At 37.7% G+C, this 12,548-nt stretch overlaps 1 protein-coding gene across 4 annotated transcripts in view; it reads left to right on the top strand.

The window, feature by feature from the left end:
* LOC101549976 (nonsense-mediated mRNA decay factor SMG5-like) overlaps nucleotides 1–12,548 on the top strand; it is a 138,692-nt gene that overhangs the window by 38,514 nt on the left and 87,630 nt on the right. For 2 of the 4 annotated variants that reach the window (XM_055126699.1, XM_055126701.1), the window contains exon 1: nucleotides 2,767–3,052. The exons of 1 other annotated variant lie outside the window; for it this stretch is intronic. The gene's annotated coding sequence lies outside the window, so the exon portion shown is untranslated. Of the gene's footprint in view, nucleotides 1–2,766; nucleotides 3,053–11,512; nucleotides 11,619–12,548 lie in introns of those variants that run through there. One more of the 4 variants, XM_055126697.1, reaches the window with a different exon arrangement.

Genomic DNA, 12,548 nt, shown 5'->3' with positions numbered 1-12,548 from the left:
TGAGTGAAAACTATTTATACTAGGCACCGAGTTATATCTTGTAGCTTAGTAACTACATTTTCCTCAAGAAGTAGTAATACTTGGGCTGGAGAGAGGGTGCATTCAATTGATCCAGGTTCTATTTTCGGCATTACATATGGTACCCTGAGTACCACCTGGATGTGATGATCCCTGACTACAGCATGAGGAGTAAACCTCAAGCACAGCTGGGTATGATTCAACACCAGCCAACCAATCAACCAAAACCAAACAAACCAACAAGCAAAACAACAAAAATAGAGGAATTGAGGAAGAAGAAGACAAAAAGTAGGTGGAAGATAAAAGAGGAGAAGCAAAAAGAGGAGAGGAAGAGGAGTTAGAGAAGGAAGAGAAGGAGGAGGAGGAGGAGGAGGAATTCTTAGTACAAGTTGCTAATGAAGACAAAGTAGTGCATAAGTTATTTACAATCTCAAACACAGGAAACAGTGGAGTAGATGTTCAACTCTAAATATTTCTGATTGTTCTAAATTCCAGTACAGTGCATGGAATTTTGTAGATGTTACCCAAGGCATTGCGGAAAACTGAAGTCAAATGTGGAAAATATTGAAGGGGGACAGCTAATAGATTCACTCATTTTTATACTCATGTGTTCCTGTAACTTTCTCTTTTGTTATAGAAAAAGGCTGTGCTAGAGCCTAAAATCTTGAGAATGATGGAAAACTGCACTGGACTCCATGAAAGCACATGCAGCGTTTGCAAAAACATATTTTGAAGAAATATTATTTATTAAAATTCCTTGGTCTACAACGTAAATATGAAACTCTTTGAAGTATTAGCCATGTCAACATCTTTATTTTATCACAGGTTGATTTAGTGCAGTGAGATGCATGGTGAATTTAACAACTCCATCACCTTCTCTAAGCCTGAAATTCTTCACCTGTAAAGTAGATTAAGTATAAGCATCCGGGAGTGCAAGGTGTCAAAGGAAACAAGTGCAACAGATGTTTGTAGGTTTCGAGGACTATACTTATATTCAATTGCATGTATTAGTAAGAAAACTTACATGCAAAACACATAGTGCGTTGTGGAAAGGGAGCATTTTATGATTAAATCAAGCTGTGATCAGAGTTAAAACCTTTTAGTTTAAATGAATAGTTTTTGTTTTCCTTTTAAAATTACTCCCTTATTTTATGGTGCTGGGGATAGAACTTTGGGTCTCATACACACAGGGCATCTGTTCAGAGCATCCTCATCCCCACATTTCATTCACTCAAGTGAAACCAAGTGTCCAGAGAAAGTTAATTACCCATTGTCATAGCAAAGCTTTAACAATATTTTAGGAAATTTAAATATATGAAAGTGGGATGATAGGGTAAGTAAAGTTTTACTGTAGAAACCAGGCATAGTTTTAGATGCTATAATGGTGAACACAGCACATCACATTCCTGCCACAAAATCTGATATCCTAAAAGAGAGAGTCTGGAGAGAAGTTGTGTGAATGAGCCAGATCTTTTCAAACACTGAGAAGTGTTTTATTTATTTACTTATTTAATTGGTTTTTTTTTTGTTTGTTTAGGGGCCACACCTGGCAGCGATGCTCAGAGTTTATTGACTTATTATCTTCTCTGCGTTTAGGGGTTCTCTTGGCAGTGCTGGGGGTTCCCACGGTACGCTCAGCATCGGCTGCATGAAAGACAAACGCTGTCTGTGCTGTTCTATCTCTCCAGCACTTGAGAAACGTTTAAAGGATATTCAGGCTGGCAGTGTGGTATGGGCTAGGTTTTGGTCTGAACTTCCATGCTGGTGGCAGGGAGGACACTCACTTCATTGTGCAGCCTGTGATTGTGTGCTGATTGGGCTGGGCAGGGGAGGGAGGACCATTTCTATTGTGGAAAATGTCAAAGAATCATCAGGCATCCAAAACAGAGCTCAAGTCTGGAGTTCAGGAGAGAGATGCAGGCTGGAGTCCTCGGACACAGACAGCTTTCAAGCTGTGGGATTCAAAAAAGCAGTAAGAAGTACACAATTTGCTCTTCAATGCCAAGGGCTTTGTTTTGTTGGGGGCTGGTTCCTTTGTACTCTAGGTGCTTCAAACAAGTCTCAGCTTCTTGCCCTGAAACAAGCCACTGGAAACCGCTCAGCCACAGGCTGGCAGCCGGTCTCCATAGCAACAGTGTCTTGTGAGGGCACAGAAAATCTTTCCTCATTTGGAGGCCCCACTCACGTCAGCCTCTTGAAAATGAGGGTGTTCACGACTGCTCTGTTATTCCTTTTATTAGGACCCAGACATGTGCTTCAAATCTATTTCAGTGACTGCTGGGAGGAGAGGGTCTCCCGGCCCCCCTGCAGAAATGGGCTTGGATGAGACAATTAGGTGTCCAGATCAACCCACTATCTCCACTGACCTCAGGTGATAAGGACGTCATCTGTCAAATTTTAAGATATACATGGGAATCTGTCACTCAATTTAGACTTTCTTAGGAAAATTGTCATCAGAGCTTCTGTTGTTGTTTTCTGCTTTTTGCATTTTTCATAGGCTGCTGAAATTTTTCTCTTGATCTTTGCTTTTATAAAAATCTTGATTTAGCCCTCTGGTAACAGCTGCTCTTGTGTGCCCAAAGAAGTTGTTCTCAAATAATTGTTTTTAGTTAGAGAAAGAGAGAAATAAAGATGAATATGATTGCTTTGTGGTAGAGCATTTTGTTATCATTCAGTTCATGCGGCAGGGCCTCTGATCAGGTGGCCCTCTGCTGGGCCCAAACGCCCGGTTTCCACAGAGACTCAGGGTTCAGTCTCAGTGACTCAGCCCACAGTGATTGAGTGCTCTACTTGTAGCAAATCATTTCTATTTGTCCAGTAGACCATAACTGGATTTTCCTAATGGTTCTGTTTTATTTAATTTATTTATCTTTAAATTATTTTTAATCACGTGTTCACAACAGTGTAGACAGTTACAGGGATATTTTTTGGGGGGTGGTGCATATCCAGCAGTATCAGGGTTTACTCTTATCTCTGCAATCAAAAATCGTTCCAGGCAGACTCAGGGATCGAACCCGAGTTGGCCACATGTAAGGTAAGTGATTTACCTGCTGTACTGTCACTCTGGTCCCAACATTTGTAGTTACTAAGTTAATGAGCCTTCTCTTATTTTTCAAGCCTGTTATAGAAAATTAAATATTGTTAAAAAGCATCAAGAACAGAACTCTGACTCAAAGATTAATGCTTCCAATATTTTTTGTGTATATTCATCTTAAAACAGAACTATACAGAATTGATTTTATTCTCAAATAATATCTTTTTCCTGATCACACAGTTGTTCATTTGTAAATAATTATACAATATAATACAATAATACAACATATAAGTTCACAAAGCAGAAAAATTTTTAAAATGTACTTAGTATTCCATTTCTGGAAGTAATTGGTATTACCATGTGTTGTTTTGGTATTTTCTAGGAATATATACATATTTATACATAGAAATATTTACTAATGTGGTAATTACTAATGTTTCAGAGATCCACTGACATAATACCCGTGATGATACTCTAAAAAATTCATTCAAGTGCTTTGTGAATGTTAAGTTATTGTTGTTCTTTTTTAATTTCATTCTCACCAAGAACTTTTCCACCTACCTCAGTTCTTGGGAATGCTGATCACTACCATTTACCAATGGTAAGCTTGGGGCAAGTGCATATTTAAGAAATCTGTGAATGTGAGTTCCTTAAGAAATGGGGATGGTAAATAAGTTGACATAGTTTCAACATTTCACCTAGCACCCTAAGCTGACTTCACTAATGGATTCATTCTCCTGTGTTTATAGGAGCTAGCCCTTGGCTCAAAGGTCATCTCAAAAGCTTTTTCAACAGGGTGCCAGAGGCAGCCCTGGAATTGATTTGGATAGAACCTATTTGCCATTGCTAATGTAAGGCAAATCTCTATATAATTATGAATATATTAGATTGCAGTTAGGCATATATTTCTTAAAGATATGAGATTAAATTGTACTTGTGTGGGCTGTGTGTATATTTTTGTCTATGTATTAAATATATTAATAATTGTAAGCACTATATGTAAGTTATACTGAGATCAGGGCTCACTCTGTGTATATAAAATTAAGAGACCCAAGGAGGTATTAAGTTTCTATTTTTAGGCTATGCTTTCATATATATTTACAATAGGATATCTGAAAGAAGTTGAAAGAATAATATGAAGATTATTTAAGTCTCTCAGCTGTCAGCAAGTTTCAGAGTCAGCCCCTAGGGCCTGGTTCTACAACAAGGGTTGCTATTTTATTGCTGGTGAGATCCTGGTGGTCTGATTCTCGGAACAGAATAGAGCTTGAAAGGTTTGATAACTTATCTTTACAATGAACTGAATGTGATCATTAAATGAGATCTTTTGTTTTGTTTTGGGGCCACACCTGACTGTGCTCAGAATTTACTCTGGGCTCTGTGGTCAAGGATCATTCCTAGCTAAGCTTGGAGAACCATATAGGACCAGGAATTGAGCCTGGGTTAGCCACATGCAATGCAAGTACCCTACTCACTGTACTATTGCTTCTGCCTCCTTAAATGGAATCTTAATTTAGTTAGTCTGTGATGGAAATACTTACAGTCCTTGGATGGTGTTTCATCAAAAGCCCTTAGCATGTTACCCATGTATTTTATTCATTAGATGAATCCTCCCCTTCAAAAAAAGTAATGGGTCTACTTAGAAAGAACCTATTGATATGCTTGTCAGGTTTAGATGCTAGCTACAGATGTTGATATTGATATCTAATATCACAAAGCTTAGATTAGCAGTTTCAATTATATGTTCCCATAGCCCTTTAATTCTCACTATCAAAATACATGTTGCACTGTGCTGTATCTCTGACTAAATTACAAACTCCTACAGAGTAAGGCTAATTAATATATCTATTAGTTAAGCTAATAGATGCAAAATTCTTTATTTTGAAGGCTAGAGAATAAACCTTCTAGAATCTGTGAATCACATTCATTCTATCTCAACTATTCAAGTCACCATTGCAGTGAAAAATTAGCCAATCAGCCATTGACATGAAAAGGAATGCTTGTGACTGTACTAAACTTTAAAACAATGCTTGACATATGACATTTAATAGCTTATTATTAATAATAGTAGTGGTGTATCTATTTTATTTAATTAGCAAATGAAAGCCTATTGAAATACAGTATTTCTTTTCATAGAGAGTACATTCTAATGGAGAGTAAAATAATCATAGTTTAGTATGTAAAGTCCTATGATGGATCATAGACAGTGTATTCTGGAAGCCTGAAGAACATGTATTCTAATAAAACTGAAGGAGCAGATTAGAAAAGACTTCCCAGAAGAGGTATATGCAAATTCTATTTTGAGGAATAGAAATTGTAATAAGTTTTCAATGTCTCTGATAACTTCTGAGAAACTGTAACTTTAAATGAACCAAAGCAGGTCTTTGAATAGTGTTGTCTTATTTAGTGTAGGTCAGGATTCATTTTTCTTTCTCAACATTAAAACTGAATACCGTTGAATGAAGCAACATCATTTGAGATCCAAGGAATATGCAGAAGATGATGGGGAGAAAGAATATTCTCAGTGCAGCTGAGAGAACTAGCTCATTAGTTGTCATGGAAGTCTATGATAGATTACTATCACACGGAGATAATTATAGGAACTTTAGCTATGAAAGATGATGCCATGGTTTGCTTTCTCCATCTGTACTTTAACTTTCCTGCCTAATTTCCTCTGAGATAAATTTCTCTTCTCATCCTATCCCCCCTATTTTCTCTCTTCTTTACTCTCTTTTCTTTAGTGGATAACCATGTGGTGTGTTTCTACATTTAAAATCAGCATATCCACTTTAAATGTTGCCACCACCTCCATGATCACTTAGACCACCACCCACCATTTATTCCATTCTCCCCCCACACTTATTCCAATTTCACTGCATTCCAGTCCCACACTGCCCTTCATTCGCACCTCCTACTTTCCCCCATGGGAGTCTCCCCATGCCCAGTCTCACACCTCATCAAGAAGCCAACCTCCAAGGTTGGGAGTGGCAACTTCACCCAGGTGAGATAGCACAATCATATGTAAAAAGCCCTTCTTTCTGGGGAAGCTCTTCTAAGACAAATGTCTCATCCTGCTAGGAGATCCACTCAAGAGCAGAATCCCATCAGGTTGTTGTTGGATATCAACCCTATGTATTTTAGGTTTCATCAGTGAATTGCCTCTTTTCCTTCTCCCAGCAAAGTTTACAGTGCTCTTGGGAGTGTCCCTAATCCCCCTGAGTTTATCTTTAACCTTTCATTTGTGTTTTACACCTCATTGTCACAGTTTTCCAAGTCAATCTTGGTTACCTATAAGCCATAACTTTCTGGTAATTCTGGATTTTGTATTTGTAGTGAATTACTTGCTTTTCTATTTCCCCTATAGCCTTTTTATATTTTACTACAGAGCAATGTTCTTTGCTTAAACACAAAAGACCATTAATGCTATGTTCCTAATGTTTGGGAGTTGATTGACTCTGAAATATATTTACGCCTGTGAATCTGTCATAATTATTTGACCCAGACTCTGGTTGCTGTAGTTCCTAACACGCCAAATAGGAGATCCTGCTGTGGGACGGGGATAGACTCAGGGCAAGTGGTGAAGCTACCCGAGCATTGAAATGGGACAATGCTCAAGAAAGCATAAATGCATGGTCTTGATGCAAGCTCTTATGACTTAAGAAATAGGACCCCCATGGGGAAGGACAAGCTGTACTAATGTGAGAACTTAGTCTGGGATTTACGGAAATAGACTTGCTTGTTTTCAGAGGTCAGCGAACTAAGTTTCAGAAGCTTTATCTCTTACTGTGTTTATCCAAATGAATGCAAGTATTAATAAGAAGTAGAATTAATTGTATGACTAATTGCTTGACTTAATTGTTAGATATATATGTATATATATATGTATATATATATATGAATAGCAGTAAAGAGAGAAGCAACATAAATATCCCAGAGCATCTCCTTGAGTTTATCTCTCCCAGAGAATTGCCTCTGCTAGAATGGTTTACCTCTGTAAATCACATAGACATGCAGTCCTACCCCTCTGACTCCTTCAGATGTTCTATAAGTATGCTAGTAGCTATGCATTAAACTGGCCATTTTCACCATGAAGCTGTGGTCCCCATCTCTCTGCTGGGGAGGTCTGGGGAGGATGGGAGGTGGCTCTAGGGCACTGAATGCACATGTGTCATTGCAGCACCCGCACATTATTTTGTGAACTCACAGGTTGTATTCCCCTTTCCTTAGTTCATACCCATGTAAACAGTCAACTTAAATTTATCTATTAATAATAATCGTAATTTTTCATGGACACAGTAAGAGATATATCAAGCTTAAAAAGTGGCTCTCCTGGAGACATCTTGCTATAGATCCCAGACTACAGTTTTTAGGCCAGATTAGTCCTCCTAACCCAAGCAGGATTCTTATACAGTTGTTTCTCTTTGGATCATGACAGTGCTGGAGCATGTCCATGACCGTGCTCTTAATTTATTGTTAAGTTTTATGGCGATTGGCTTGTCTCATTTTGATGCCAGGGTAGATCACAGCTTGCTCTGTGTCAGTCCAAGTCCCTTCAAAGGGATACTCTTTTGGGGATGCTAGGAACTAAGGGCAACTGAGGCTTAAATTGAATAAATATGACTGATGCCCAGGAATAAACATTATTCAGGGTCAACTAACTCCCAAGTTACAAAAGCGCAGCATTAAATGTCTTCCTGTGTCTATACAAAAAGGACATTGCTCTAAAATAAACTATGGGAGGACATTAAAAGAAAGAAAAAGCAATATTTCACTAACAAATGCAAAATCCAGAGGCCTTAGAAATATCTGACCTTACAAGTCACCGGGTCTGATTCTGGGATATACATAAGTAACAGATAGGGGAACCAGTACAAAGAGAAGAAGTCAAAGATAAACACAGAGGACTGAGAATGCGTCGGGAGCACTGTGATGGGTGTAATTCAATAAACCTAAACTCTTTGCTGCAAAGAACAGACCAATGTTAAATATAGAATGCTTAGAACTATAATCCAACACTTGTCTTTGCTTTTGCTTCTATGTTAATTTCATTTTCTGTTTAGCCAACTGCAACTTGATTTTTGTTCTCATCACTCCATTGAAATAGTCACCACTTCCCATGTTATCATCTTGCCACAGTCAGTGGAAAATTTGATCTACTTAATTACCTGGCTGTTTAGTTTCATTTGATTCTGTTTTTTACTTACATCTTTAAATATTTTCTTTCTGTGGGTTTTATAAATACTAAAACCATCGATTGGCTCATAATTTTCTGTCACACATTTTTTCAGTCTTTTCTATAGATTTACCGTCAGTTACCCCTTAAATATGGACTTCTTCCTTGTTAAGGATATATGTTATAAATGCTAAGCATTCATTATCCAGGAGTAGCCATCATACTTCCTGTCTCTCATACTCAAATTTTTATATCCACAGAGAGTAAGACAATTGAATGTGGGAGTGTAAGAAGACCTGTGAATAAAGGGTGCCTGTTCTTATTGCTGCTGAGATCAATGAGAATGAAACTTATGAGTACTTACTGGTCAGGACAGAGCTCAGTTGACCTAGCCCATCTTAAATTTCTGCAGTCTTGAAATTACCTGGTGGTAATTTCTTTCCAACAACCTAAGAATAAAAAGAATTGAGGGTGTATATGTGGCTAGGAAAGGGAAATTTATCCTTAAAAAACAATTCCCTTACAGTCTTCACTAGTTCCCTAAGCTGACTTCATAGTGTTAAATCATTGAGGAAGTATGGTGTCCCGAGACAGTCATCTCTCATTATTTTGTAATCAAAGCAGCACATTCTTTTTGTATAATATGTGTCTGTGTGTTTGTTTTAGCAAAGCAAAATAGTTTTTATTGAATGAAACTTACTTCAATGTGAGGGGAGAGAATGAGAGGAAGTATGTGTTCAAGAGAGAACACACACTTCTCCATAGTTGAAAATGAAATTAAACAAAGGTACATAGAGGCAAGCAAGTGAGATCCATATTAAAGGAAAAACATGGTCTTGAAGCAAAAGTTCTTGCAGAGTGCTCTGTTTTTATTCTATCCAGTCTTCATTTTCTAAGTTTTTTAAATTAAAATTTGTTTTTAATTGTTTTATTTTAGTGAATCACCATGACATACAGTTACAGACTTACAAATTTTCATGATTACGTTTCAATCAAACAGTATTTGAGTACCCATACCTCCAACCAGTGCCCTTTCTCCACCACCAATGTTCCCAGTTTCCCTCCCCCGACACTCCCATCCTTTCCCTCCTCCTGCCTCTGTGACAGACACATTCCCTCTTACTCTCTCTCCTTTTGGGTGTTATGGACTGTAATATAAGCACTAAGCAGCTATCATGTTTGTCCAAAGCCTATTTTCAGCACGCATTTACCATCACAAGCAATCTCTCCGACCATCATTTACTTAGAGGTCTCTTCTCCCTCTCACCTGCCTTTTCCCCCTAGAGCATGAGATAAGCTTCCAAGCTGTGGATTTTCCAAGATCTTGAAGATTTAAATATATATATTTTAAATCTTTATATGTAACATTGAGACAATAGTGTAAGTGGAGAGAAGTGTACAGACTGGCGGCTGGAGTGATAGTACCATAAATAGAGCATTTGCCTAGCACATGGTTGACCAAGGTTCAACCCACGGCATCCCATATGGTACACCGTGCACTGCCAGGAACAATTCTTGAGTGCAGATCTAGCAGTAATTCTGAAACCACAAGGTATGGCCAAAAATTTAAAAATACAAATAAGACTAAACAAACAAAAAGAGAAGTGGACAGTCTAAAAAAAGGTAAGGTATTAGAACGCTGTATGCATGAAACCCTATCATTAATAGTATTATAAATCATGGTGCTTCAAATAAAAAAACTTCATATGCAATAATGTTAGACTTATCTAGAGTTCTTGATATAATCTTTATATATACTCATGAGATAATTTTTAATAACAAATTCTGGAATGTATAAAATGAATTTCATAAACATTTTAAATTCTGTTTGCCTTCTATCCCTGCAAAGGGGCTCCCCTGGAATTTCAGGATTTGGTCTAAGCCAGTTCATTTTAACCATCTTTATTATAATTGCATGGTTCAATTCATATGTGTTATTTAGTTTTCTATTCCATATTGCATTTTATATTATAGATTCTTAGATATGTTGCTTTGCATTATTTAAAGCCAGAGAAAATTATATCTTGGACAGCATCCAAACATTTTAACATTATCTTTCATTAGAGGTTCCCTGTGTGTCTCTCTGGCCTCCACTTTCCATTCTTCCTAATCTCAGCACATATGTACTGGCCATATTGAATTCTCCTAAATCCTCAAATAGGCCACATGCGCTTTCACCATCTTATCCTTGCATGAGCGTTTCATTTATAGTAGGTTATATTCTCCCTAACTCCCCTGAATTCTTTAAAGCTTCTTATTAGAAAAACTTATCAAATACCCTAATCTTAACTAAATCATAGGACTTCATGCGTGTATTGTAATATTTCTGTCTTGGGAGCTCTGTTTTCGTCCTGATATACATAACACATCACATAAGGATTGGCAGTGGGAGACCAATACTTGTTATTTGGCTGAATGAATGAGTGAATGAAATTACTTTCCATGCTTCATTTTCCTTTTACGATCACATTATTGACACATTTTCAGTTATTTTTCACCATAAGTTGGATATAATTATCTTTCAGTAATATTTAAGGCAAATTTTCTTTCTTGGTGATTTTACATCTTGATCATTGTCTAGAATTAAGAGCAAAGATTCTGTGCTGCTTCTGCTCCCATGAACTTCAGTTCCTCCATTTTCATGCATTTATTTGCTTCTACCTCTAGGTTTTGATTGGTTCTTGCTGCAGCAAGTACTATAGAACAAGCTTCCTGCCAGGGACTAAAGATTTCCTTGAAGTCAAGCTCACTTGTTGCTCCTAACTTGCTTGTGTTCTTCTGCTCATCTTACTTACAGATCACCTGGTTCCTGCTGAACTTTCTGCCGACCGCCTGCCTTGCCATTGAATTTTCAGACTCTTCCATTTTGTTTCTTACTCACTGCTGTTTGCTCTGGCCTTCCAGGCAGCCATTGATTCCCCCTCTCCCCTCTTTTTTCCCCCTTGGTTTCTGATTGACTTTAGAATACTGACCTTTGATTCATGTCTTTGTTAGAACATGGATTAATCAGTATAGTTGTTGCTGTTTCATCATGTCACCTACTTCCCTTCTTTTGAATATGCCTTAACTTTCCTGGTCTTAGATATGTGCATTATTGCTTTGGGCTATAGGCCTGGATAGGCCATTCTTTCCTCTTTTAAACAATGATGCCTTTTTTATTTCCTCATATTGTAATTACTGAAGTTGAGTCATAGAGTTTTATTAAAGCCAAATCTTTTGTTACTTATGTTACGTGAATAGAACATGTCTTTGAGGGAGCTGAAAGCAGTATTGTGTTGATCAATCAGGTGCTCATAACTGTGTCTATGCCCTGGATCTACCTATGGAAGCTAAAGCCTATGCAGATGTCTAGCCCCCACCATCCTCCCAGAGCCAGTGAATAAGAATCTGGAGGTGAGCACATATTTTTAAGTTTCATGCTTCATTTTGTTAAATAGCATAAGGTGAACCTGAACAGTAGTGCTGTGCTAATGATTACCCTAAATTAGATGTGCATTAGCTATATGTACATCAATTGTTAAGGACTCATAAAGCCAACATTTATTCATTGCTCACTATAATCTTTCTCAATTAACCTACCCGTCAATGTTGAACTAGGTATTATATCAATTAGAAGATGACTGAACATAGTTGAGAGTGATTAAGATACTAGTCTTAGGAAAGCAGGGCAGATGGTACCCAGTATATTGACTTCATACTTCTTCCTGATATACTTAACTACAGCATATATCTCTGCATGCCACCCATTTCCAAAGGCTGCGGCGGGACTCTTGTCCACTCAGGCTTTCACCCATTACTGTTAAGTACAGTATCTGGGGCATCATGTTTACTCCTTACAGGCTTTAAAAATCATCCACTTTAGTTTGGAAAGAGTACAGAAATTAAGGCATTTGCCTTGTGTACTTCCAACTTGGGTTTGATCTCCAGATTCACACAAATTTCTCCAAATGCCTCCAGGAATTACCCCTGAGCACAAAATCAGGACTAAGTCCTGAGTACTGCCTAGTGTGGCCTAATAATCTCTCCCCTCAAAAAATAAAAAAGTGATACTGCAAAGTATGAGAGTTTAAAGCTTCCCTGGCCCTGATAGGTGGGTCTCCAGTTACACAGCTGCAATGTGTGATGAGCATTGCCTGACGCATGACAATTGGAACATCACACAATGAATGTGAAGTGAATGATTCAGATACAGCAGATCACTCCAAAGGGAATTTATTTGCTGCCACTCTATTTCAAAGTATAGAACTGTACTTAGAAAGTTACGTAGATTATGAATAGCTCACACATAAGAAAAATCAGTGAAGTACTGCTGTGGAACAAATA

The sequence above is a fragment of the Sorex araneus genome, chromosome 2, assembly GCF_027595985.1.
Source record: "Sorex araneus isolate mSorAra2 chromosome 2, mSorAra2.pri, whole genome shotgun sequence".
Lineage (NCBI taxonomy): Eukaryota > Metazoa > Chordata > Mammalia > Eulipotyphla > Soricidae > Sorex > Sorex araneus.
The sequence above is the reverse complement of the archived record's forward strand: the minus strand, read 5'-3'. Positions and strand labels throughout refer to the sequence as shown.